This window comes from Sturnira hondurensis, unplaced genomic scaffold, assembly GCF_014824575.4.
Source record: "Sturnira hondurensis isolate 20B ecotype Veracruz unplaced genomic scaffold, ASM1482457v3 Scaffold0015056, whole genome shotgun sequence".
Classification (NCBI taxonomy): Eukaryota; Metazoa; Chordata; class Mammalia; order Chiroptera; family Phyllostomidae; genus Sturnira; species Sturnira hondurensis.
The window spans coordinates 1838333-1861753 of record NW_028087687.1 but is presented as its reverse complement, the minus strand read 5'-3'; the positions used below and the strand labels follow the sequence as shown (position 1 = coordinate 1861753).

General features: G+C 41.4%; 1 protein-coding gene across 5 annotated transcripts in view; it reads right to left on the bottom strand.

Moving 5' to 3' along the window:
* Positions 1-23421, bottom strand: part of RBM47 (RNA binding motif protein 47) — a 142771-nt gene that overhangs the window by 15211 nt on the left and 104139 nt on the right. For 3 of the 5 annotated variants that reach the window (XM_037064285.1, XM_037064287.1, XM_037064284.1), the window contains one exon: positions 13380-13503. The gene's annotated coding sequence lies outside the window, so the exon portion shown is untranslated. Of the gene's footprint in view, positions 1-1458; positions 1644-13379; positions 13504-21233; positions 21564-23421 lie in introns of those variants that run through there. The other 2 variants (XM_037064289.1, XM_037064288.1) reach the window with 2 other exon arrangements.

The following is a 23421-nucleotide window of genomic DNA, read 5'->3' as shown; positions in this document are numbered from 1 at the left end:
GGATGTGCCTGGAGGCAACCAATTGATGTTTCTTTCTCACATCAATGTTTCTCTCTCTTTCTCTCTCCCTTTCCCACTAAAAACACTGAAAAAAATGCCTTCAAGTGGAGATTAGAAAATAAAATGGTCAAAATGGTTAATTTTGTTATTAATCACAGTTTTTTAAACTAAAAAAAGTGATATGGTTCAGAGATGCAAAATGGACAAAAATAAGATCCCATAAAATTAGAATTTCATTGGAAGCCAATCAAAAATGGTACACTGAGTTAGTGTAACACATTTAGGAAAATTTTTATGGGTTACAAACTCTAATAGCTAATATAACATAGTTGAAAAATTATATGGTGTGCTGCAATGAATTTGAGACCAAAGGCTTCGCTATGCAAAATATCATTTATTGAATGCCTTAAAAAAAGGAACTATATACAGCTAACATAACCTTTCTCTTTAGAGATGTAACAGAATGTGTGACTACAATTAGACATGCTTTACACCAGGCCTTGGCCTCCTATGGCCATGGGCCAAATGCAGCCTGCCCTTCGTTTCTATGAATAAAGTTTTATTGGGAAACACAGCCCTACCCATACACACACACACACATATCCATACATATACACATATATATCCATATATAGAGAGAAAATTATATATATACATATATATATATTCATTCTTAGGACAGGGGTGTAGACACAATGAATAATAAGCAGACTTCATTAGTTGAAGCTTGACTATGAATAATACTTTAAAATACCTGGATAAATGGCATGGAATTACCCAATTTCACCCATTTGGCACATGGCAATTTTTAAATGGACTGGACAGTCTGATTTTGGCTGCCTGGCTTACTGAATAAATACACAACCTCCGGAGTCAGAGAGACCTAGTTCCCAATCTTGACTTTTCTGCTTACTAGCAGTGAACCTGGGAAAGAGCCATTTAACTACTTTAGGCCTCAGTATTCTCATCTTTAAAATGGTGACAAAAATAATTACTGTTCATTGAATGCCTATTATGTACCAGATGGTATGCTAAGCTCTTTATATGTATTTAACTCACTTCAATCCTCACAATTTGTCTGCATGGGTTATAGGATAAAGAAAGGCTTCTACCTTATAAAGAAACTGAGGCACAGACAGATTAGGTAGGTTTCCAGCTCACGAGCATCAGAGCTGGTATTTGAACCCTGACAATCTGGCTTGAGTCTGTTCCAGCTGCCCCTGAGTGACTCTTACCCAAGGACTGCAGTGAGAAGTCAATGAAATCACCTGTATAAAACTCCCAGGTAGAACCTAGCACCAAGTGTTCAAGAAATCTCCCCGTAAGACATTTGAACTAAAACAAAAAGATATTTGAACTTGTAAGAATCTCGACCCTATGTAGGATTCATCTGTTTACAGGGAAACAGGCAAGAGGTTACTTCAGTCATCTTTAAGCCAGTGAGTATGAGAAGCCGACCCTGGGAGTTCGGGTATAGACTGGTGTACCACAGTCTCCCAGATTCCCTTTGCAGCAGGGTAAGGTGTCTGGCAGCCTGATTTCTTCACTGTGGCTCGGGCATCCAAGTGTAAGCCTGTTCCTCATTTAACTCGTGGCCATATAAGTTTGTGAAGGCTCTTCCAGAATGAACTTGAAGAAACTTGCTGAATAGGATGCAAAAGGTCGAGTCACTCATCCATGTGGATGCCAAATCCCCTGAGGTATGAACCTCCTATCCACAGCCATAATCACACACACACACACACACACACACACACACACACACACACACAATGTATTAGTGTGCACCAAAGGCTGCTAGCATTAAACAGACATGGCAGTATATGAGAAACAAATCACTTATGCACAGTTTGGCACATAAAACAGAGAAACACATCCTTTCAATTCCAGCTATATTATTATTCTGAACTACTTAGCTAGAATTTTTGTTGTGTTTGTTTGAGGTCAAGTTTGAGCTTGTCAGGGTAAAATAAAATTTCAGAGTTACCTCAGCCTTAAAGCAAAAATTATCAAGGATTTGAATTCCTTTCTTAGTACTGGTTCAGAGACTCTTTCACTAAGATTTTAACCTTGAACTAGGATGTTTTAGAGAGCAAGGGATACCACTGTACTGAAAATATTTCTGACAGCAGTCATTACCTAGACTCCCAAGGCAGGCATGCATTTACTCCAGAATTATCAAAACTACTGGTTAACTTTAGTTCACTTCTCTAGGGTGTGTGTGTGTGTGTGTGTGTGTGTGTGTTTGTGTTTGAGATTAACATGCAATTTGAAATTCTTGGGAGAGTTTTATTTGCTAACACATTGCAATTTGAAGATATATTCAGTGGGGAGCACTGTCTTCCAGCACTAGCTGGAATTTAATTCAATGGAAGGTTTTAAAATGTATATATCCAAGAGGTAATTCTATCTCTGCTTGCAATTAGATTTCTATTTTGATATCCCTTATTCATATCACAAAAATTGTGTCTTTCCTAACAGTTACTTCTTAGGCATGACCTGACATACACAATGCATGGATGTAATAGCATACATACCATACTGGTTAACAGCAAAGACTTTGGAGTAGAAGAAATACAGGTTCACATCACGACTGCCACTTACTACCTGTGTCAAACAAGGTAAATTGCCTCGGTTCCCGTTCCACATTTCTAAGATGGTTCTAGTAATAGCACTCGCTTTGGATGAATGGTTTTGGGATTAACATACATTTAACGCCACAAACCAAGTTGGGCCTGCAGAATTGAAGACACCAGCCCTGCAAAAAGTGTCCAAGATTCAGCCTCACCCTGAGCCACTGGTTCTTACTGCCTTGTGCCAAGCTGCCACCACCCACTGGAATGAAAAGCGGGGACGGCGCTCCCACCGGCCAGCAGGCCCCCGGCAGCGGTACATTTACCTCAGGGCTTGAAAGTGTGAAAGGAGTTCTGCTCTAACGCAGGTAGAATACTTGGATTTACCTGGGGGCCCAATCTTTCTTCCATTTCAGCAGACAACCTCATTTCATTTGAGGGCATGGCTCTTGGGACACAGAAAAACCCTCCATGACTCTCTTGTTTAGGCAGAATCCTTGGAGAATAAAGAAGCAGTGAAATACTGACCTTCTGTCCCCTCCTGACTCCTGTGAGAGGAGCTCACTCTCGCCAGATCTCTCAGTGTGTTGATGCTGGTACAGATTTCGTTATGGCAAAGCATATCATTCAATGAACGAGTGTGTTTGATAAACAGATGCAGAGCCAAGGGGCTCACTTTTCCCAGGCATTTCTATCAACACGTCCCTGAAAATGAGGCATTTTGCTGTGGGTTCCCAGGGACAAAGTCACCCACCCGAAAGGGGTGGAGGGCGTTGTCTGCGGGTGTTTGGCAGCACGCCAATACCCGTTAATAATCTGTTATCTTGTTCCCTTTAAATACGCTCTATGCACTTAACTTTTTCTCCACAGGTTGATGGGGTAATGCTGAAAATAACAAAACCCGCAAACTCGGCACATATCTGCCTACTGGATTAATGTTTTTCCAAATTCCGAATGATCAGGAAGAGGGCCTTCCAGATTCACACCATATTTTAGCTCCTTTGACCTAAACCTTTAGGGATTGGTCAAGGCACAGAAAGGATGACCAGTGGACGGATACCAGGAAGGAGTTGGAAGAGGAGAAGGAGCAATGGCTAGAATAATAGTAGCTTAAATTTATAGTGTTTTGCAATTTATAAAATTATTTCACATATACACCTAATTTCATAATATCCCAGAATTTGAGCTGCAAATGGACCTTAGGTATCCTTTTATCCAGGGTTTCTTAACCTTGTTCCCTCTGACTCTGTGGGTGTGGTAACTCTATGTCCTGGGGGGCTGTCCTGTGCTCTGTAGCATGCCTGACCTCTACCCCAGATGCCGGAAGTGCCCCACCCCAACTTTGACAACAGAAATTTCTCACTGTTGAGAATTCCTGATCAGGTCTTGGAGCTACAGGAAGACTATATACATGCACATGGCAGGTACTAGGTTAACTAGTCAGAGAAGCTGGTATTTTATGGTATCTCCAGTCCCAGCATGGGCTCAATGCCTTGATCTGGCTCTCATTGTCAAGGTCAAGTCTGAGAAATGTGCCACACTTTCCAAAGGTCCAAGGTAATGTCTCTATGATGCCAAACTACTCATTTAATTTGGTTAAAAACGTACCAATTAAAAATGTCAAACCGAACGACTGCCACCATAAAGTCCTATCAGACTGATTCTGGTGTCAAATCGATTTGTCGTCTCAGATAAATTGACAGGCCTGGATCACGGAAACACCGCTTTTGAAATCAGGCTAAGGATCTGCCAAGCTGTACAAGTGCCTCATTTAAATTCACACTCTTTTGCTTTTTGGACACATGAAAACTGCTGACAATCTGGTTTTAAAATCTTGGACTTTGTTCACATGTCATTGCTGGTGTCTTCAATAATGTGAAAAGCCTCATTTAAGATTCAGAGGGGGTTTTTTGTTGTTGTTTTTTAAAGATATACTATGAATAATCACTGAATGTGTGCTCTTGGAACACAGTCGATTGTGAGGTGCTAAAACCAGCCTCCCTACCCCTTAGGCAAAATGGTCTGATAAGACAGACAAACAGTATTTGTATACACCTTAACTCATTCGCCCATTCATTCGAACACTGATTGAACATTTGCAGTATGCCAGGCGGGACTGGGGGTTTGGGGGTATGAAGGTGACTACTGCTTAGTCCTGGGGGTGCCCCAGGACGAGGGGGAGAGAGAGAGAGAGCGAGCAGAGGGGCCACCAGATGGGCAGCCCCGTAAGGTTATTCAACCCTAAGAGGTCACATAGGTTCTTTCAACAAACACTTTATTGAATGCCAAAACTACGACAGTGGCTTAGTAAAGTGTACAAGCAGTAGTGGACCACAGGTCACCACAAAACCCAAGGAGTGGCCCAGCTATAATAGGTGGACAAGGGCTGTACATCCCGGACACCCAGTTTTATGCTTAGAGATGGGAAATCTGCAAGAGTAGAGAGCTCTCCTTCCGCTCCCACACTTCAGAACTCATTATGTTGTATGTCACATTATTGCAAATATAATACATAAGCAATGAAGCTATAACAGAATGAGTTAATTAAATCATGAAAGTGAAAATCTGTTTTATTGAGCATCTTCATAAACCAGAGCCTCTGCTGACTGCCCCCTTTCAGCACAGCGAGGCCATCTGAGAGGACGCTATCCGTGGCATGTCTCGTATTTCTGGGGAAGTGACGGTAGGCTGCGTTTCACTCATATGCTACAAAGACAGTGGCTCTGAGCGTAGAGATGAATAAAATTCAACTCCCTCTGGTGGGAAAGTGATGGAGTAGAAATAATCTCTCAAAGAGTTTCCTTAATATACAGTTTAAACACTTGGGTTAATGACAGCTACTGTTTCTGAGCACTTATTGCATGTATAGAAAATAGTCTAAGGAAGTTACTTGATTTTTATGACATCCCTACGAGTTTAAAATGTGGACTCTAGAATGGGGGATCAGCAAACTACAGCCAGTAGGCCACATTCGACCCTCTGGCTGTTCTTACAAAGTTCTATCGGAACACAACCATGCCCCTTTGTTTGCATACTGTCTATGGCTGCTTTCAGGCTACAACAGCAGAGTCGGGTTGTGGCAGCAGAGACAGTGTGGCCTGGAAAACCTAAAATACTCCCTGTCTGGAATGAATAAACAAATGAATGGAAGAACCAATGAATGAGGACTGTCTTTTATAAGAAACATGTAGGACAAAATGATAAAAATAATTTGATCATCTATAACTACCAGTAAATGGCTTTGAAATTTTTTTCACAAACCTATTTACACTTAACTTGTGTGGTTTACCTGCATCCAGAACTGGGTACAAACAGGCATACCCGGTGTTGTCCAGCAGCATATCTTATGACCAAAAAGGGCCCATTAAAGAGCGGATGGGCCAGTGTTGGTGTGGGAGCTGGCATTCCTAACACATGGCTCAGCCACCAGCAGCATCAACAGGGACAGGCACAGCAACCACTGGTGGCCTCTGTGGAATGTGAAGGCTAATTTCCTTGGGGCCTCCTTGAAGAAGCAGGCACTGGTAGGCCAGCTGTAGAACTCCATGACTTTTCTGCCTTAGTTGATATGCTGAGCTTTTGCTACATTGCCTCAAAAAGTTGGTAGAGATTTTACGCCACAAGGAACTGGGCACAAAGATGGTGTGTGACCAAAGGCAGTTTCCAAAGGCCATTCTACGTGCAAGCATTTTGAGAAGCTGGGCATTGCAGTGCTTGGGCTGCTCACGCACACCGGGAAGGACACTCGACTCTCTGGCATTCCTCTTCTCCTGGGCGGTCAGCTCTCTGCCAGCTGTGGGGGGTCCCGAGGAGTTGGAAAGTAGGTCACAAGCTAACCTGATACTAAGGATATAATACAGAAGTTCATAGCCCTGGCTGGTGTAGCTCAGTGGATTGAGCACAGGCCTTCGAACCAGAGGATTGCAGTTCGATTCCCAGTCAGGGCACATGCCTGGGTTGCAGGCTGGTTCCCTGCAGGCCCACTCCCAGCAGGGGATCCACGAAAGGCAACCATACATTGATGTTTCTCTCCCTTTCTCCTTCCCCTCTTAAGATAAATAAATGAATAAAATCTTTTTTAAAAAGTTCATAAACGTCTCTATATGAAGTCCAAGGTTCTTGATCTAATGATGTCACTGATAGATCTGTCATTCCACCTCCCACGGGAGAGTGCCACACCAGGGAGCCACCCCTTGTTGCAGAGGAAAAAGGACCGGGAAGCAGCACCTTTCAGTGGAAAAAAGGCATCTCCACTTGCCACCCTTCCTCCTTAGTCATGTTTCCTTCACCTTTTCTTTTTCTTAATTATTTTTTCTCTTTCTCATCTTAAATTCTCGTTTAGCCTCCCTAGGTATTTTAATGCAATGACTTTGGTTAATAAGTACCCCAGAGTAATACATAATATAGAGCAATGCTATGTGTGAGTGGCTGTTCGCTTCAATCATTGTTTAAATAACACACACACATACACACACACACATACACACACACACACACACACACCCCAGTGTCTAACAGGTAGTCGCCATTTGAACAAAATGTAATCATATATGGTTTAAAACTAAGGATGGGAAAAGAGCTTGCCTATTATAAATGACTTAAGCAGTAAATTTATAATTTTTGAGGTAGAATTTGTAGATATTTGGAAAATACGAAAGTTGTCCTGTTCCAAGGAAAGATATTTATGTACAAAAGAAGAAAGGAACAGCGAGGAAGGGAAAATAAGTTTTCCCAGTCTCTGTGATTTAATTAGACAGTTATTAAACTGAGTTGAAATTTTACACAGCAGTTACACAGAAAGCAGAATGAGATTAATAAAAGGAGCTCACGAAGGCAGACTTAAATTTTAAGAATGGAAAGGAACAGAGCCTTTGGAAGGGAACTTTGAAGTGTCGGAACGTGTATGGTTTTTCAGGTGTATTACACTCCTGAGACTAGTGTTGGGATGTGAATCGCCTTTCATGTCTTAGGGACTCTACTTTCACTGTGTGCACCTGAGTTAGTATTGCAGCTGAAAAACTACCATACCAGTTAAAATGTCTCTGATTTGAGCTAGTCATTTATTCCCAGTCTCACAGAGAAACACTGGATATTCCTTGAGTTAATTAAGTGTGAAATGACTTTAATGCTCCAAGGGAAACACAGTATACAATACCAGTCTTGCAAAATGTTTCCAGAAAGCACAGTTTATCTTATCCCACCTGCATCAGAAAATTTAATTGGCTAGTTACTTCCTCCGAACCCGGTAGATCGCAAAGAGAAAAGGAGGACCTACAAGCAGCACACAGTTTCTCTCTCATAAACCCGTCCTCCTGAAAACCAAGAGGGGGCAGATTGGCTCACAGCTTCTCATGGTCCTGAAGCCAGAGTCTTAGTAGATTTAACAGTGATTTGTTGGGGATTTGGACGCCTGACTGCTAGTACCGGTATTCTCATGGGGAAAATCTAATTCATGTGGAGAATCCTGCTATCTTGAAACCCGTCTCTCTCTTCAGAGCAGCTGGTCAGGCGCAAGACATTGCTCCTGGAGATACTGGGAGAAGCTGCTGACAGCTCCTTCCCGCTTCTCAGGATTCTGCGAGTGAAGGCTTGGCACACCTCCCCATTTTACACTGACCACATTAAAACAAAGCTGGGGTAACTGCTTTAGAAAAACTGTCTGAAAATATAACTGAAGCTCATCTAGTTTGGTGTCTCTAACGCAGCATGGAGAGAATCTATTTTTGCACAAAAAGAAATAAATATTGACTGCAGCCCATAATTCATAGCCACATTCAGCGCCGAGTGTCCTCTCTCTTTTCCTCTGCTGCTAAATAGATGTATGTTCTTATCACACACACACACACACACACACACACACACTTTTTTCTTTTTAGCCTCGAATGCTATCTACCTCTGTTGGGCTTTGGTTGGGGATTTTATCCAGCGTGTTTACATCAAAAACGGCTCCTGACCCCAGCCACTGCCTCACAGCTGCGCCCTAGTTACAGGAGCCGGGCCAGGTGAGCTCCTACCTCCCCAGCTGCTTCGATTCTCTGGCCTGTCTGTTGGGAAACCACCGTAGACTACGCTGGGTAGAAAAGTAAGCGAGGATGTGTGCCCTTTGCTTTATTGGCTGACGCACAGCTTCACTGAGACTTAGTGGGATTGACAAGTACCTCTTTGAAAAGAATCCTGGCCCTTAACATCATCATATACAATAACTGACTCCAAATGGATCACAGACCTAAATGTAAGAGCTAGAACTGTAAAATTCTCAGAAGAAAGAATAGAGGAAAAGCTTCCTGGTACTGGATTTGGTGATGATTTCTTGGATATGACAACAAAAGCATGGGCAGCAAAGAAAAAAATAGATAAACTGGACATCAAAATGAAAACTGCCTGTGCAACAAAGGGAAGTCACAGGGTGAAAAGGCCCCCCATGGAAGGGGAGAGGCTCATCCCCTAACATATCAAGGAATTAATATCCAGAATATATAAAAAACTCCTACAATGCAACAATACCAAAACAAATCAACCAATTTAAAAATAAGCAAAAGGCTGAATAGGCATTTCTTTAAAGATGATGTCCAAAAAGCCAACAAGCATATGAAGATGCTCAACATCACTAATCATGTGGGAAATACAAATCAAAACCACAATGCTATACTACCTCATACCCATCAGGATGGCTACTATTAAAAATAAAAAGAAAGAAAGAAAATTAGAAGTGCTGGCAAGGATGTGGAGAAATTGGAACCCTTGTGCATTGCTTGTGGGAATGCAACATGGGGCAGCAGCTGCAGAAGGCAGTGCAGTGGTTTCTGGAAAACTTATCCACAGAATTAACATGTGATCCACCAATTCCACTGCAGGGCATACAGTCCAAAGAACCGAAAGCAGGGATTCACACAGTTATTTGTACACCCATGACCACAGCATTATTATCCACACAGCCAAGGTGAAAATAAGCCAAATGTCCATCAATATGTGCATGCATAAACAAAATGTGGTATATATACATATATATACACACAATAAAATAGTACTCCGCCTTAAAGGGAAGAAAATTCTGACACATGCTACAACATGGATGAACCATGAAGACATTATGCTAAGTGAAAAAAGGCAGGCCCAAGAGGATAAATGCTGTCTAAATTCCATTTATATGAGATAACTGGAATAGTCAAATTCATAGAGACAGAAAGTAGGAAGGAGGTTGCCAGGAGCTGGGGGGAGGGAGGAATGGGGAATTACTGTTTAAGGGGCCCGGAGTTTCCGTCTGAGAAGGTGAAAGGGTTCTGGAGACGGACGGCAGTGTTTACACAACAGTGTGACTGTGTGTAATGCCTCCAAACTAGATGCCTAAAAATGGTTAAAATGGTAAATACTATGTTATACATACTTTACCATAATAAATAAAAAATCATGGAAATCCAGGCGTTATTATATGAAATAAAGAGAATAAAACAGAATGCAGATTTTTATGAGAAAATGGAAAAATGATCAGAAAAATGATGTTCTAGGTTATGCAGCTTTTTCTTCACGTTTGCAATTCAAGTTGCCAAGAGAAACAAATGACCAATATATTAGCAAATGAGCCTTTTTACATGTGTGAATTGTCGAAAAAGTGTCCATGTTGTTCCAAGATTAAGATTAGAGCCATTCTGGGGAACTATTACAATTCCTTCATGCTTTTAGATTTTTGGAACTTGTCCCAATATAAATTTACTATATATGTTTTAAAGTACAAAGCAAACTGTATTACAAAGCAGCAAAACATCTGAGTAGAGAGGAATCCAAAAAAGTATTCATGAAGTATCTATTGCATGTTAACATGCAAGGGACAAGCCACCTTAGAGAGAAAGATCGGCGGGCAGGCGGCAGACTTTCTCACCAGAGTTTGGCCCGAGCTCCCTGGAATTGCTCAGTACAGCTCAGCAGAGCAGTCACACAATTTTACCATCTCAGCACGTGGAGGTGGTAATAGTGAAGGAGAGCTAAATATTCATGAACTTATTAACCCCTTACACTGTTTGGTGTGTTCCAAAGCTTGAAAATCTGAGTAAAAGAAAAAATGCTTTGAACAGTACAAGTGCAAACTTTCTGTGTGTGTGTGTGTGTGGGGGGGATGGGGGCAACAATTAGACGGAGCTAATCTGCAAAATCTACCATCTTTAAATTCTACTCCTGACTCTACAAACCTTTCTGTGAAGCCACTGACCGCTCCTTTGGCTTTGGGGGTCCTTGGCCTTTGGTGGTTTCTCAGTTATTTATAAATTATAGATGTTGGAACTATAGAAAAACTTAGAGACCCTCTTGAAGGATTTTCCTATTGCTTTGAATTTACATTTAAAAAATGATTAACTCCAAAAATTTTCTAGGTCTCCAATGCAGGGAAACAATTCTCTCCTAAAGAAACCAACGTGCTCTCAAGTCTGGATAGCGGAAGTGAGACAACCCACTGTGTGGCTCACCACTGAGTCTGATATCTACATAATGACCTTCACTGTTGTTTACACTGCCATGCAGACTCACATCTTTCTTTCTTTTAATTTAATTTTATTTTTGATTTCAGAGTGAAGGGAAGGGAGTGAGAAAGAGAGGGAGAGAAACATCAACTGACTGCCTCTGTACATGCCCAGATTCAGGATTGAACCCGCAACCCAGGCATGTGCCCTGACCAGGAAGTGAACCGACAACCTTTAGTCTTGAGGAATGATACCCAACCAACTGAGCCACTCTGGCTGGGATGGTACTCACATCTTTTTACTAAAAACAACTTCAGATATTTTTTAGACATAGAGAAATTGAGCCTCTCACTTTAAAGAAGAAACAGGCCTTGAGAAGATTAAGTGACCTATCCAAGGTTAAGTATTTTTAAGTTCATTGTTTGGACTCCCAACTGAATTAAGCTTCTCATAGACAATGAAAAGAATGTTCTTTTGTTCTCCTGAAGCACATAGTACAGAAGTGAACAAAAGCGCCCATAATAAATACCTGGTGAATGAATGCAAGCCTTATATATGCTTTATCCCATAAACAGAACCGAGAGATTGATGTTGATGCAATGTCGATCAAATGACACTGTCTTCTACATTAGAGACCTGATATGGGTTCAGGCTGGGGTGGGTTGGGGGAGGAGACAGGCTTTATTTCCTGAGCTTCTGTAGAAATATTTATGATTTAAAACCCTCTTAAAGTGATAGAATTAATCATGACAGGTGTGCAGTGAAATAAACATTGTCATATGTAATGGAAGAACAAGTACAAGTTGGTACATTTCTGGAAGACAGTTTGACAATATCTAGAGCTTTACACTGTTCATTAAAAATAGTTCATTTTTATTAGCTCAATGATTCCATTTAGGGGAATTTACCCCAAGAAAATAATAAGACCCTGGCTTGGTAGCTCAGTTGGTTACAACATCATCCTGATTGATACACCAAGGTTGTGGGTTCAATCCCCGGTCAGGGCACATACAAGAAACGACCAATGAAAGTATAAATAAGTGGAACAACAAATTGATGTTTCTCTCTGTCTCTTTCTCTTGTTCTCTCTCAAAAGAAATAATAATAATAAACAGAAAATAATCAGAGACATAAGTAAAATTTATAGTCAAGTATGTTCACTATAGTGGTATTGATAATATAATATAGTGAATATAATAGTATATATTTATATGTGATATAACAAAAATGATGTTCAGCAGTATGGAAATAACTTAAGTAAATTATAGCATAGATGTAGGCTAGAATATTAATTTCATGTTCTCAACTATGTTAACCTTGTTAAATCACATTTTAGAATATATATGAAATATATAAAATACAAAAGAGGAATAAATCTACCACAATGTTAATTGTGGTTTCTTTGCATGTGAAATTATATGTAATTTCAAAATTTTCTTTAATTTTCAGGTTTCCTTTAACAAAAATGCTTTTATAAAAAGAAAAAATATACAATTAAAAAAACTGGCTCTCCAAGTCCCTGAATTCAGTGCACTAGGTCCAGATCCCAGCCCAGAGGATATGAAAAGAAGGGCCTGGGGGAGTGGGTGGGAGGTGAGTTGCTGGACACATCAGTGTCGCCAGGACCCCTCTCTGATAGGCAAGGGTGGCCTGCCTCCACCCGTCAGGTCTATCTAAGGGCTGTGGCTCCAACTGGGGAGGGCTGGCCACGCAAGGTTTTAGGAGCAGGTGGTACAAGTTACCTCTCTTTTATGCTTCCCGTCCTTGCCACATTGTACTTAAAATTACCGCCCACAGAATAATAATACCTTCTATCTGTAAAGAATTACAGAGCCATCAAACTATATTTCCATATGTTGTAATTCACGGGATTGCCATGAGTTAGAGAGTCTGACATGACCATTACTTTACCTGATATGATGGGTGAGGGAACAAATTAGAAAAGGCATGAGGACTGTTCAAGAACACACGTGTATCTTCTGTAGCTGGTGACCCTTCCTTGTGTGCAACCCTTTCAAAAGACAAGGCTGATTGAAATACCCTTGACCTCTTTTGGGGGTATGTAAAAGACAAATTATAAGCAATACATATCATTCCTCATCTCTTAAGTCCTAAGATGCTCACAAATGCATAGCATATAGAAGCAGCAGTTTTTCTTCTTGAGCCATAAACATGTTGACTAAACAAAGAAATAATTTATATTGTGGGTTCAAAATGACTTATTTTGTATAACCACTCATGTTGCCACATAACGACACCCCAGGTGCACTTTGTCTAAACAGCAGGTATCTTGGTCGTTAGGAATGAAAATTACAATTGTCCTGAAGAAGAAAAGGACATCAGCTGGTGTACTCACCCAAAACCACCAATCTGATTTTTCTGGTCCTTTACAGGATGTAGAACAAGATTATGCAGGGGAATTCAGGCAGCTTGCTTGGGATTTCTCGGTTCAACTTTTGCAGCACTCTTTGGGGCAAATCCTATGGGAGAAAAAAAAGCTAAAAATGTATTTCAATATAATTTTCATACGTGCATTACAAATTTGGGGGCATTTTCTTTACAAAAAAAGGACTACCATTACTCTACCACATTTTCTACAAACTAAGAAATGCAACCATTTTTCTTCTCCCTGTCCTGGAACAGGGAACAGGAACAGGAAAATGTTAAAGGGACTTATCTAAGAAATAGAAGATCAAAAACTATGAACTGTAAAATGACAAGAAACTCATAACCATCAACAACTGAACCTAAAAAACAAAAACAAAAACAAAGCAAACTAGAACAGGAACAGAACCAGAGAAATGGAGACCACATGGAGGGTTTTCAGTGTGGGCAGGGAGAGAAAGAGTGGAGGCGGGGAGGTACAGGGAATAAGAAGCATAATTGGCGGCATAAAATAGATGGGGGGAGGTTAAGAACCGTGCGAGAAACAGAGAAGCCAAAGAACTTACATGTACGACCCATGGACACAACTAAGGGAGGGGATATTGGAGAGTGGGAGGGTAGGAGGGATAAAGGAGAGAAAAGAATTGGGACAACTGTAACAGCATAATCAAAAAAATGTACTTAAAATGACCATTTTCTTCCATTTCTTATATTTTTCCTTCTGCCTTCTTTAGAGCACCCATGACTTCAAGATAAACAATACAATGTTTTTCTCAGTTCTCTGTATGGAGAACTGAGAAAATATTTACAAAGTACCATTCCTGACATGTATTATTTGTACAGAACTGTGTTTTCTTGCTCAAATTTTATGTTATAGACCCTTAAAAGATGGAGTAGTTCCCTTTACAAGGATGGCAAAATCTAGCTGGTGGCCTGCACCTCCCTCCCGATGGGAAGGGTTACGCTACACATTGGGGGCTTATGCTATACACTGCCGACATACCATCATCACACTCTTTTCTGCTGAGCCGGGCGGGGGGGGGGGCATTGCGGCTCAGATACCACAGAAGCAAGAACCACCGTCCACTCCAACGGATTAGAGCAGCTGTGAAAGTGACTTGATACCCTGCCCTAAAGTGCGTGGTTAAGGCTCTGCGGGGAATGTTCTTTGCATGGAGAGTCCTACAAAAAATAAAATTTGGGGTCCGAGGATAAAGGACCTTTACAGTCATGATACAGAATATATTCACGTTTAGGAGACTTAAGTTTAAAATAAGGGTATGCTGGATGAGACATTANACCACCGTTCACTCCAACTGATTAGAGCAGCTGTGAAAGTGACTTGATACCCTGCCCTAAAGTGCGTGGTTAAGGCTCTGCGGGGAATGTTCTTTGCATGGAGAGTCCTACAAAAAATAAAATTTGGGGTCCGAGGATAAAGGACCTTTACAGTCATGATACAGAATATATTCACGTTTAGGAGACTTAAGTTTAAAATAAGGGTATGCTGGATGAGACATTAAAATATATCCTAAGCACACAGCGTTTACTTTCATTTCACATCCGATACATAACCTGCCCAACTGTGAGAATGTTCTCAACTGCTGAGGGCCCTCATTGGGCCACTCGGCACGGCACAGTGGCTGCGGCGCCAGACCAGAGGCTACAAGGCTGCTTTAAAATTTTTCTTCCCACAATTTTATTGAGGAACAAATAATTAACAAATATAATTGTATATATTTAAAATGTACAGCATGATGGTTTGATAGGTGAATTATAACTCTAGCTCTGTGGTGCGTTTTTCTGTGTTCTTAGGCAAAATCGTTCCACCTCTTTGAGCCAAAGTCCGCTCCACTGAAGAAAATGAGGAGTTGGATAACCAGTAGTTTTCAAACTGGTTTTCAACTTTTGTTTCCCTTGATTTTTTTAGGTATTGCACCCTTTCTTCCACCAAAAATTTACACAGGTGCGGAAAGAAAAGCAATACAAAACCGCAGCTGGCTGAAGTGGAGGACAGGGATGGTACGAAGCGGCACCTCCCGCTCACCACAGACTCCTCTCCACCATCCCCTGGGGCCGTGTGGGGGCCCCCTGGGACCTTCAGGACCACAGAGAGCAGTTTGGAAGCTGTTGAGCAAATGGCCTCTAAAGTCAGTTACAGCTCCCAAATTATTCTGCTGTGACTACCTTCATACTGCAATGACTGGCAAAGCATTCAATGACCTGATGGGAATACACTCAATAAAACCAAAGCAGGAGGTGATTTTTACCCTTATTAATGATTTACTGGGGGAGGGGGGGGCGCGGCAGGCACCACACCCTCACGTAAATCACAGAATAACAGCTGTTAAACTCTTTACTGCGTACAGTAGATGATCGGCACCCAAGTCTGGGAGGACCGTCCTGAGTGCTGCCTCCTGGAACATGCCTAGTGATCAACATCCCAGGGTTTGATAAGGAAAAATAAATGTGCAGACCACAAGCTGTGTCCTAAAATTAATCCCACCTGTGGAGGCAACAGAATAAAATTTAGACTCCTACATTTACTAGCTAAGTGAATCCAGACAAATTTATTCAACGTTTCTGAGGCTCAGATTCCACATCCGTAACCTGGAGGTAATTCCTCACAGAACAGTATGGAGAACCGAGAAAATATTTACAAAGTACCATTCCTGGCATGTATTATTTGTACAGAAATGTGTTTTCTCACTTTGCATAATGGCAAGAGTTCCCCTTTAAAAACCAGTATCACAGTAATGGACATGTAAATAAACTCCACGACCTGAAAGCAAATTATTAACATATACATCAAATTACAGGTTTTATATAGTTCTGTATTATTATATCTTTATGCAGGAAAGAAGGGTTACTGATGTGTGTCTCATGGCTACATAAGATAGAGGAAATTCTCCTATAATGAAAACACTTAGGTTCACTCGTTTCCAGAACGACTCCAAACACATTTCACAAAAATTTTAATGTCTTGTCATTAAAATCTTCGAGCGAAACCTGTATGCCACTTCTGTCCCGTGGCTTCCCACTCCCCCTGACACATTGTGAGGCGCCCCGGGGCACCCGCTTTGAGAAGGCTAGCTCTAGTCCAAATCTTTGATTTTACTGGGGAGGACACAGTCCACCAAAGGTCATGTTACTTGGTCCTAACAAGCAATGGCTTCCAGGCATTAACTGGGTTGATTAACTCACTCCAATCCCCTCGCTCACTCATTCTCTAAAACAGGCACGCCTACGGCTCACCATATCATGAAATCTTTATGAAGACCAAACGGGGACATTTTTCTAGCTTCCAGTAGAAGGAAAAGCTTTTCTGAGCAGAACAGGTGGTTTGTTTTTCTTTGGGGGGCTGGGGGGGCCTGTGAATCTTAGAGTCGATGATGATGAGTCCCTCTTTAGCAAAGGTTTGTTGGGCTTAAGACACCTGCAGCGCCATCCTGGTTTGCCCACCCCGATACTTGACCTCTTCTTGTCACGCCGTATGTAGTTTTGAAAGTTGTTTCAAATCCACTTTTGAAATGAGGCCCAGTATAAATAAATACATGAAGTTAGTAAGTGCATCTTTTCCCAAAAAGATGCTGCAGTTTCGTATCAATGTGACAAGGGTGTCACATTCTGCTTGCTTCTCAACTTTCAGTCATAAACCTAGGCCAAAAGTACTTTCTCATCCCCACCCTCCACCACCAAGGAACAGGAATTCTGTTTCTTAAAAGCAAATCCTTTCTTAAGAGAAACCACTCTCTCACACCCAGGGATCCTGACACATGGGCCTAAAGCTTCCAGGAGACGACAGGGCCAGAGTCGGCTAACAGAGTTCCGGTTCTCACTGCCACGTGCCCCACCTGACCATGGGCAAGCCATGGAACTGAAGCTGACAGTAACACCTCATGTAAGAACTGTTATAAGGATAAGATAAGACGCCACATTTGGAAGCGTCCTGTAAACTGCCAACCACCAGTTCCTGCCTAGATGCCAGCAGGCGCCTCCCAGCTGACTTCAGCCCACCCGCTCTGGCCCACTGCACTAAACCCCGCTCTCACGCAGGCAAAGTGGCCTTCTGAAAACACTCAATTTGGTCATATCCGCTTCCTGCCTAAGCCTCTGAACATCTTCCCACTGCCTTGGAATAAAGTCAGAACATAGGTGAGTCCTATGAGGAAGACTTTGGCTCCTTTCGTTAGCCCCGCCTTGTGCCGTGTTCCCCCTTACACAAGCTGTTCCCTGGCCAGCTTATACTCTTCCTTACACCTCACCCCTCAGAAGTCACCCCTGAAGCCCCAGGATGCATTCTTGTAACATCATATAATCCCTCATAGCACTGCTCATAACACTAGGCTGAAAGAAACTGCTGTTTTGGAGGGCAGAAACGGCAGGCTATTGGCGATTTTATCCTGTTTAACCTTACAACAGCCGGTATGACAGTTGTCATGCCCAGCCAGTCGCGAACTTTACCAGGGTGAAATCTAAGTCTGACTCACCCCTGTGGCTCTAGCACCCAGGAGACGCTTATTTCTTTTAACTAATGTGAGCTGTTACTACCTTTTAATGCTAAGCATGTAATTTTCATATTGTTATCAGTAGTAAAAATTAGGTTTTTCTTTAAATTCTACTTTGATGTGCCATAGGAATAAAATGAAGAAACAACATGAAAAAAAATACTTTTTAAGATTTTCATTTCTGGTATTTCTGGGAGGCATGAATCCTAGTTAAGTCCAATACATGTCATCACAAATAAAACCAGCCCACTGGTGTGGTATCACTTGAATTTTTTTCACTCAAATGTTTCTCACCGAGGGGCAGAATGAAAACAGTTCTGAAAGGAAACCAGATGGTTTGGATTTATCTCTTCTCACAGCTTTCACAGGCGGCAGAGGACCAGCTGGTGGAGAAAAGGACAGCATCTAAAGGAGTGCTAGACTCGAGACGGAATTCTCAAATGAACTCCCCATGACATTCAAAGGGAACGCACCCTAAAACGCATCCAACGACGCCACATCGGGCGTCCCTCGTGGAGTGAGCAGAGCAAAGACCAAGTCTAAGCAGAGCAAAGACCAAGTTGGGATGATACATGGGGTAGACTAGGCTCATCCACAAGCTACACAGTTCAATCATATTAATAGCCTAATAACAGCTGGCATTCAGCGAGTGCTTACTGTGCTCCAGGCATCGTGCTACGTACGTCTTGGGCACTCTTTTGCTTACTCCCTACCACAACCCCATGGCGCAAATTCTATTCTATAGTTATTTTCCTTCTGGAGATGAGGAAACTAGGGCACCAGGAGGCTTTCTGTGGGCTAGGGTCCCTTAGCTGTACGTGATGAAACTGCGATTCAAACCCAAGAGGTCTGGCACCAGAATCTGTGCTCCCAACTCTTCTGCTCCACGGAAGAACCCAGCTGCTCCTGTGCCCGAGTCTGGAAGAGTACAAGCGGTGCGATCACAAAAATGGCGAACTACAGGTACTCCCATTGCAGCTGAAGGGCAAACCCGTGGACTGTCAAAGCCCACTGTCGGAGAATTTTTTTCAAGAGTCCCAGTATTCAACTGTAAGCAGTAGAAGATATTCTCAACCTGGGTTAGAAATGGAGGAGTTCGACTTTTTGGCTGAAGAGTAGAGATTATCGGAGACTCATAAATCCCTCATTATCCAATTTGTTCTCCAGATTCTTGAAATGCTGTTATGTCTTGGGAGGCTTTTGAGATACATCTCAAGACACCCACAAAAGGGGCGAACAGAGCCTGCAATTTCACTTTCTACTGCTCAGTCAATCCAATCAGACCTTCCTTTTTTTTTTTTAAAGATTTTATTTATCTTTAGAGGGGAAGGGAAGGAGAGAGGGAGAGATATATATCAATGTATGATTGTGTCTCATGTGTCCCCTGCTTGGGAACTGGCCTGCAATCCAGGCATGTGCCCTGACTAGGAATCGAACTGCAATCATCTGGTTCCCAGACTCACACTCAATCCATTGAACTACACCAGCCAGGGCTCAGACCTTCCTTTCTTGCTACAATAAAAATAAAATGATCTACTCCTTTTAGTAGGATTCACACCACACAAATAGTATTTTAAAAAATAAACACAAACTATTAATTCTTTACATGATTCATAGTTGGTGGTTATTGAGACAGCACTCCCCCCATCTTTGTGCATTAACATTTGACCTTTTTTATAATATGCACCTTGTACCAGTGAAACCTAAGGCAACAGCTAGTTACTCATTAAACTTGGGTGCCAAGGGCTGACTTGTACAAATTACGTTGTTAACTGCCTGGCCTGGCCTGTGTGCAGAAGTGGAAAAAAAAGCAATCATCATAGCTGTGAAATTCTGTCATATCGGCAGAATTGAACTACAAATTGCAGCAATTCATGCCTGACCTCTGATCCGTGAGGTTAGTCTAAAACCTTTGACCCTCAGCTTGGAATTGAGAAATGGCATTTACTTGCACAGGAGAAGACGGCTAGCAGGTATTCTCTGCTGTGAATAGTTAACTCTGTGACTGTCCCTCAGCCCACACGCCCTCCCCCAGGGAGTCAACCAGAGTAAGGGACTAGGAGGCAGATTTTGAGAGTGACTTGCCAAAAACTGGCATTTTGAACAAATGTAATGAAAGTAGAAAGTTTCAGGATGCAACTTTTTAAAAGAGTATTAAAAATAATAAGAAAAAGGGGAATCTGAGATACCTCAAAGCATTGGGCATTTATACCTAGTGATATGCATGCTAAAAATTCTCTTTACAAATCAGACAAAAATGGAGTTTCAACTAAGTACTTTCAAAATTTTTACCAAATGGTACTATCTCTAGTATGTTGTATTTTTAAACAAATGTATTATCTAATTTCTATTATGAAATACAGCCCACAGTAAGCCATCTCTGGGGGAGAGCAATGATGAGAAACCAGTTACACTTTCCTGTGAACCCAGTTACTTGCTAACACTAAACATTACATGTAGACAATAACAACATACATTTCTTATGTGTGCATTTTTGTTGCAACATTGGTTCATCATTTTATTCATAATGAGGGAGGTTTTTCTTTTGAGGATGACCTTCAAATGCTATTCAAATAGCTCCATTTCCAGGTAGAGAGAAGCAAATGATTCTATTTCCTTTGTTTCTTTGAGTTAATATGAGAGCAAATCTCAAATAGCACATAAAATGTAAGTAAACTACTTTTTATAACAAAGGTGAAATTTATTTGTAGTCATTAAAGCATATAATCTACACATACCTAATTCCATTTTATAAACTTTGCTATTGGTTTGAAAAAGTGACTGATACAAATCTTCTTATTCCAGAACTTTTCTCAGCGAAACATCATTCTTGTTAACCTTTATGTAGTATTATCATACTGCTAATCCCATTAACTTTTTTTATTTTTTCATTATCTCGTATCTTAAAATCACAAATTACTTCTTTGGAGGTGGACTCTGAAATGACTATGGAAAACAAGTGTGGACATTATTGATAAATTCCTGCTTTTTATCCATAGTTAATAGTATAAATATTTATTTCATAAATAGCAATTTATGAAATGAGTTTGTAAAGACCTAACTTTTATAAATGTGTAGTAAAGAGCTGCTAGATGAACTAATTTCTAAAAAATGTTCATAACCTAAGAATTTTGGTTTTGCTGCTGGTAAGGTAAGCTGTACAGTATTTGAAATTTCATCAACTTCACTTTTTTTTTGCCTTCAATTAAAAACAAACAAAACAGATCACTTGTTTATTCAACCTGATCTAAATTACTTTAACCAAACACAAGCATCCCCTCCTCTCACATAGTTAAAACAAATAAGGCGTCCCCTACCTTTCCAGTCCTGAAAACTGGATGCAACAGGCTAATAGCAACAAAAGCTTTGCTTAAGCAACCTTCGCTCCTGATCCCAGGAACTGCGTAACTCTGTTACACTCGGCACACCTCTCCTCATTGGTCGGTGAGCTTTGGCCACTTAATGCCTCAGGAGTCATTTGCTAAGGGCACCTGGAATGAGCTTTGAGTGGGTGGTGCAGAAAGAAGGGAGGTGTAAGACTGCCAGATACAAAGTGCGCAGCAGTAACTACCCTGAAACTTCCTAAGGACCCACAGGAACAAAAGGCCCACGAAGATGGAAGCTCTAGCGTTGCGGAGGAGGAAATTTAACTTTAGTATTTTATTCATATGCCAATACTGACTAAAAGGAAACACATGATTTTTAAAATCCACCTTCTGCCCTGGCTGGTGTAGCTCAGTGGATTGAGCGCAGGCTGCAAACCCAAAGGGTCGCCAGTTCGATTCCCAGTCAGGGCACATGCCTGGGTTGCAGGCAAGGTCTCCAGTGGGCTCCACGTGAGAGGCAACCACCCATTGATATTTCTCGAACTCTCTCCTTCCTTTTCCCTCTCTCTAAAAAGAAATAAAATCTTTTTTTAAAATCCACCTTCGTAGAATAAGATGGGTGCTCACTACCTGTACTGCTTGGTGCAAACAAATAAACAAGCCCCAATAATTCCTACTTCAACCAGCTTGATGTGGAGATGAATGAATGAATACGTGCACAGTGCTTAGAAAATTTCTTGGCATATAGAAAGTACTGAAAAATGTCACTGTGGTTTCTTAGAAATGTTATAGCTTTAGCAAATATTGCTTTTTCCCCTTATTATTTCTGGGGTAAATGATCTGGATTCGGATATCCTTTACCTTTCCCCTTAATCATTACCAACAATCACCTTTATGATAAGCCTGGAAGAAAAATATACTGGCTAAAATAACATGTGAATTAAGCTTTCATTTTGTTTTACTCATCAGTTTGGAGCTGGAAATGGATTTACTGGTTAAGAAGTGGGGGAAAATGGGAGGGGTGCAGACAGAAAAAGAAAGGAGTGGTAAAACATGCTTCGCCGATAATAAAAACAGTCTGTACCTCACGACGGGGCACAAGGACCTGAGGCACTTAAGCCGAGTAAATACACTGCTTTTCAAGCAGTTAGGAGATGGAACCTCATCTGGAGGTGGAGTTTGTCAGTGCAGGTGGGGAGATTGGGGGACAGAGGAGAAGGACCCCAGAGGGCTCCCGAAAGCAAGGTGACATTCTGAGACTAGAAGCCTTCTTAACCAGGGAGGAAAATGAGCTCCATAGTATATAAAGAAAGAAACAAATCTGTAACTCTTCCTAAAGCAAAAATTTCTAACAAGTGGTCTCCAGTTTTCCCTTCCTGGTTATTCTGTAATTGTTAACCATAGTAAGTTCCACAAACCACAGCAATTTGAAGGAGCCTGATGTAAAAAGGCCACAGTGAACAAGAAAGTTTGAAATTTACTTATCTATCTGCATTCTTTAAGAAGAGACAGCTTTATTATTCACACATAATATAATCTAAAGCTATCAACAGTAACTAGAAAAATAACAGAAGATTAGGACAGGGTCAAAATCCAGAACAGGCCTAAGATTATAATTATGTTAAATATTATACAAAACTAAACTGCTAGGTTCTGATTAAAGATACAGTCTTTGTAAACAACAGTGCACACTAGTTAGGATGAATTCAAACGCTATAGAGAAGTGCACGTGGAAAAGGAAAGCCCCCATTCCTCTAACTGTCACGGACACCAACCCCTGCCACACAGCCCTGGATGGAGGCCTGGATGGCACTGCGCGTCCAGGGTGTCACGGTGGACATGTTGTGTTGACTTGTGACAGATCTGACTTACAACAAGCGTAAGTCCTCCCTGGAGGAGTGGTCCTTTGTCTTAACGAGTCACCTTTGTTTTTAGAGCAGAGTGACAGCAAGTGAATCTGAGGCCTGAGACTGCAGGAAAAAGAACAAAAAATACAGACACAAAACAGAAGCCTGAGACCAGACAAGCCCTAAGATAGATTTGAAAAAAGGAACAGCAATACTCAGGCACCTCCGGGAGAGGAGGAAGTGAAGCCCTGGTAAACACATACCTAATGTGAAAGCAGGGTATTGTTATGTGGTCTATTTTATATAAATAGTAACTAGAAAGGTCACCTTTA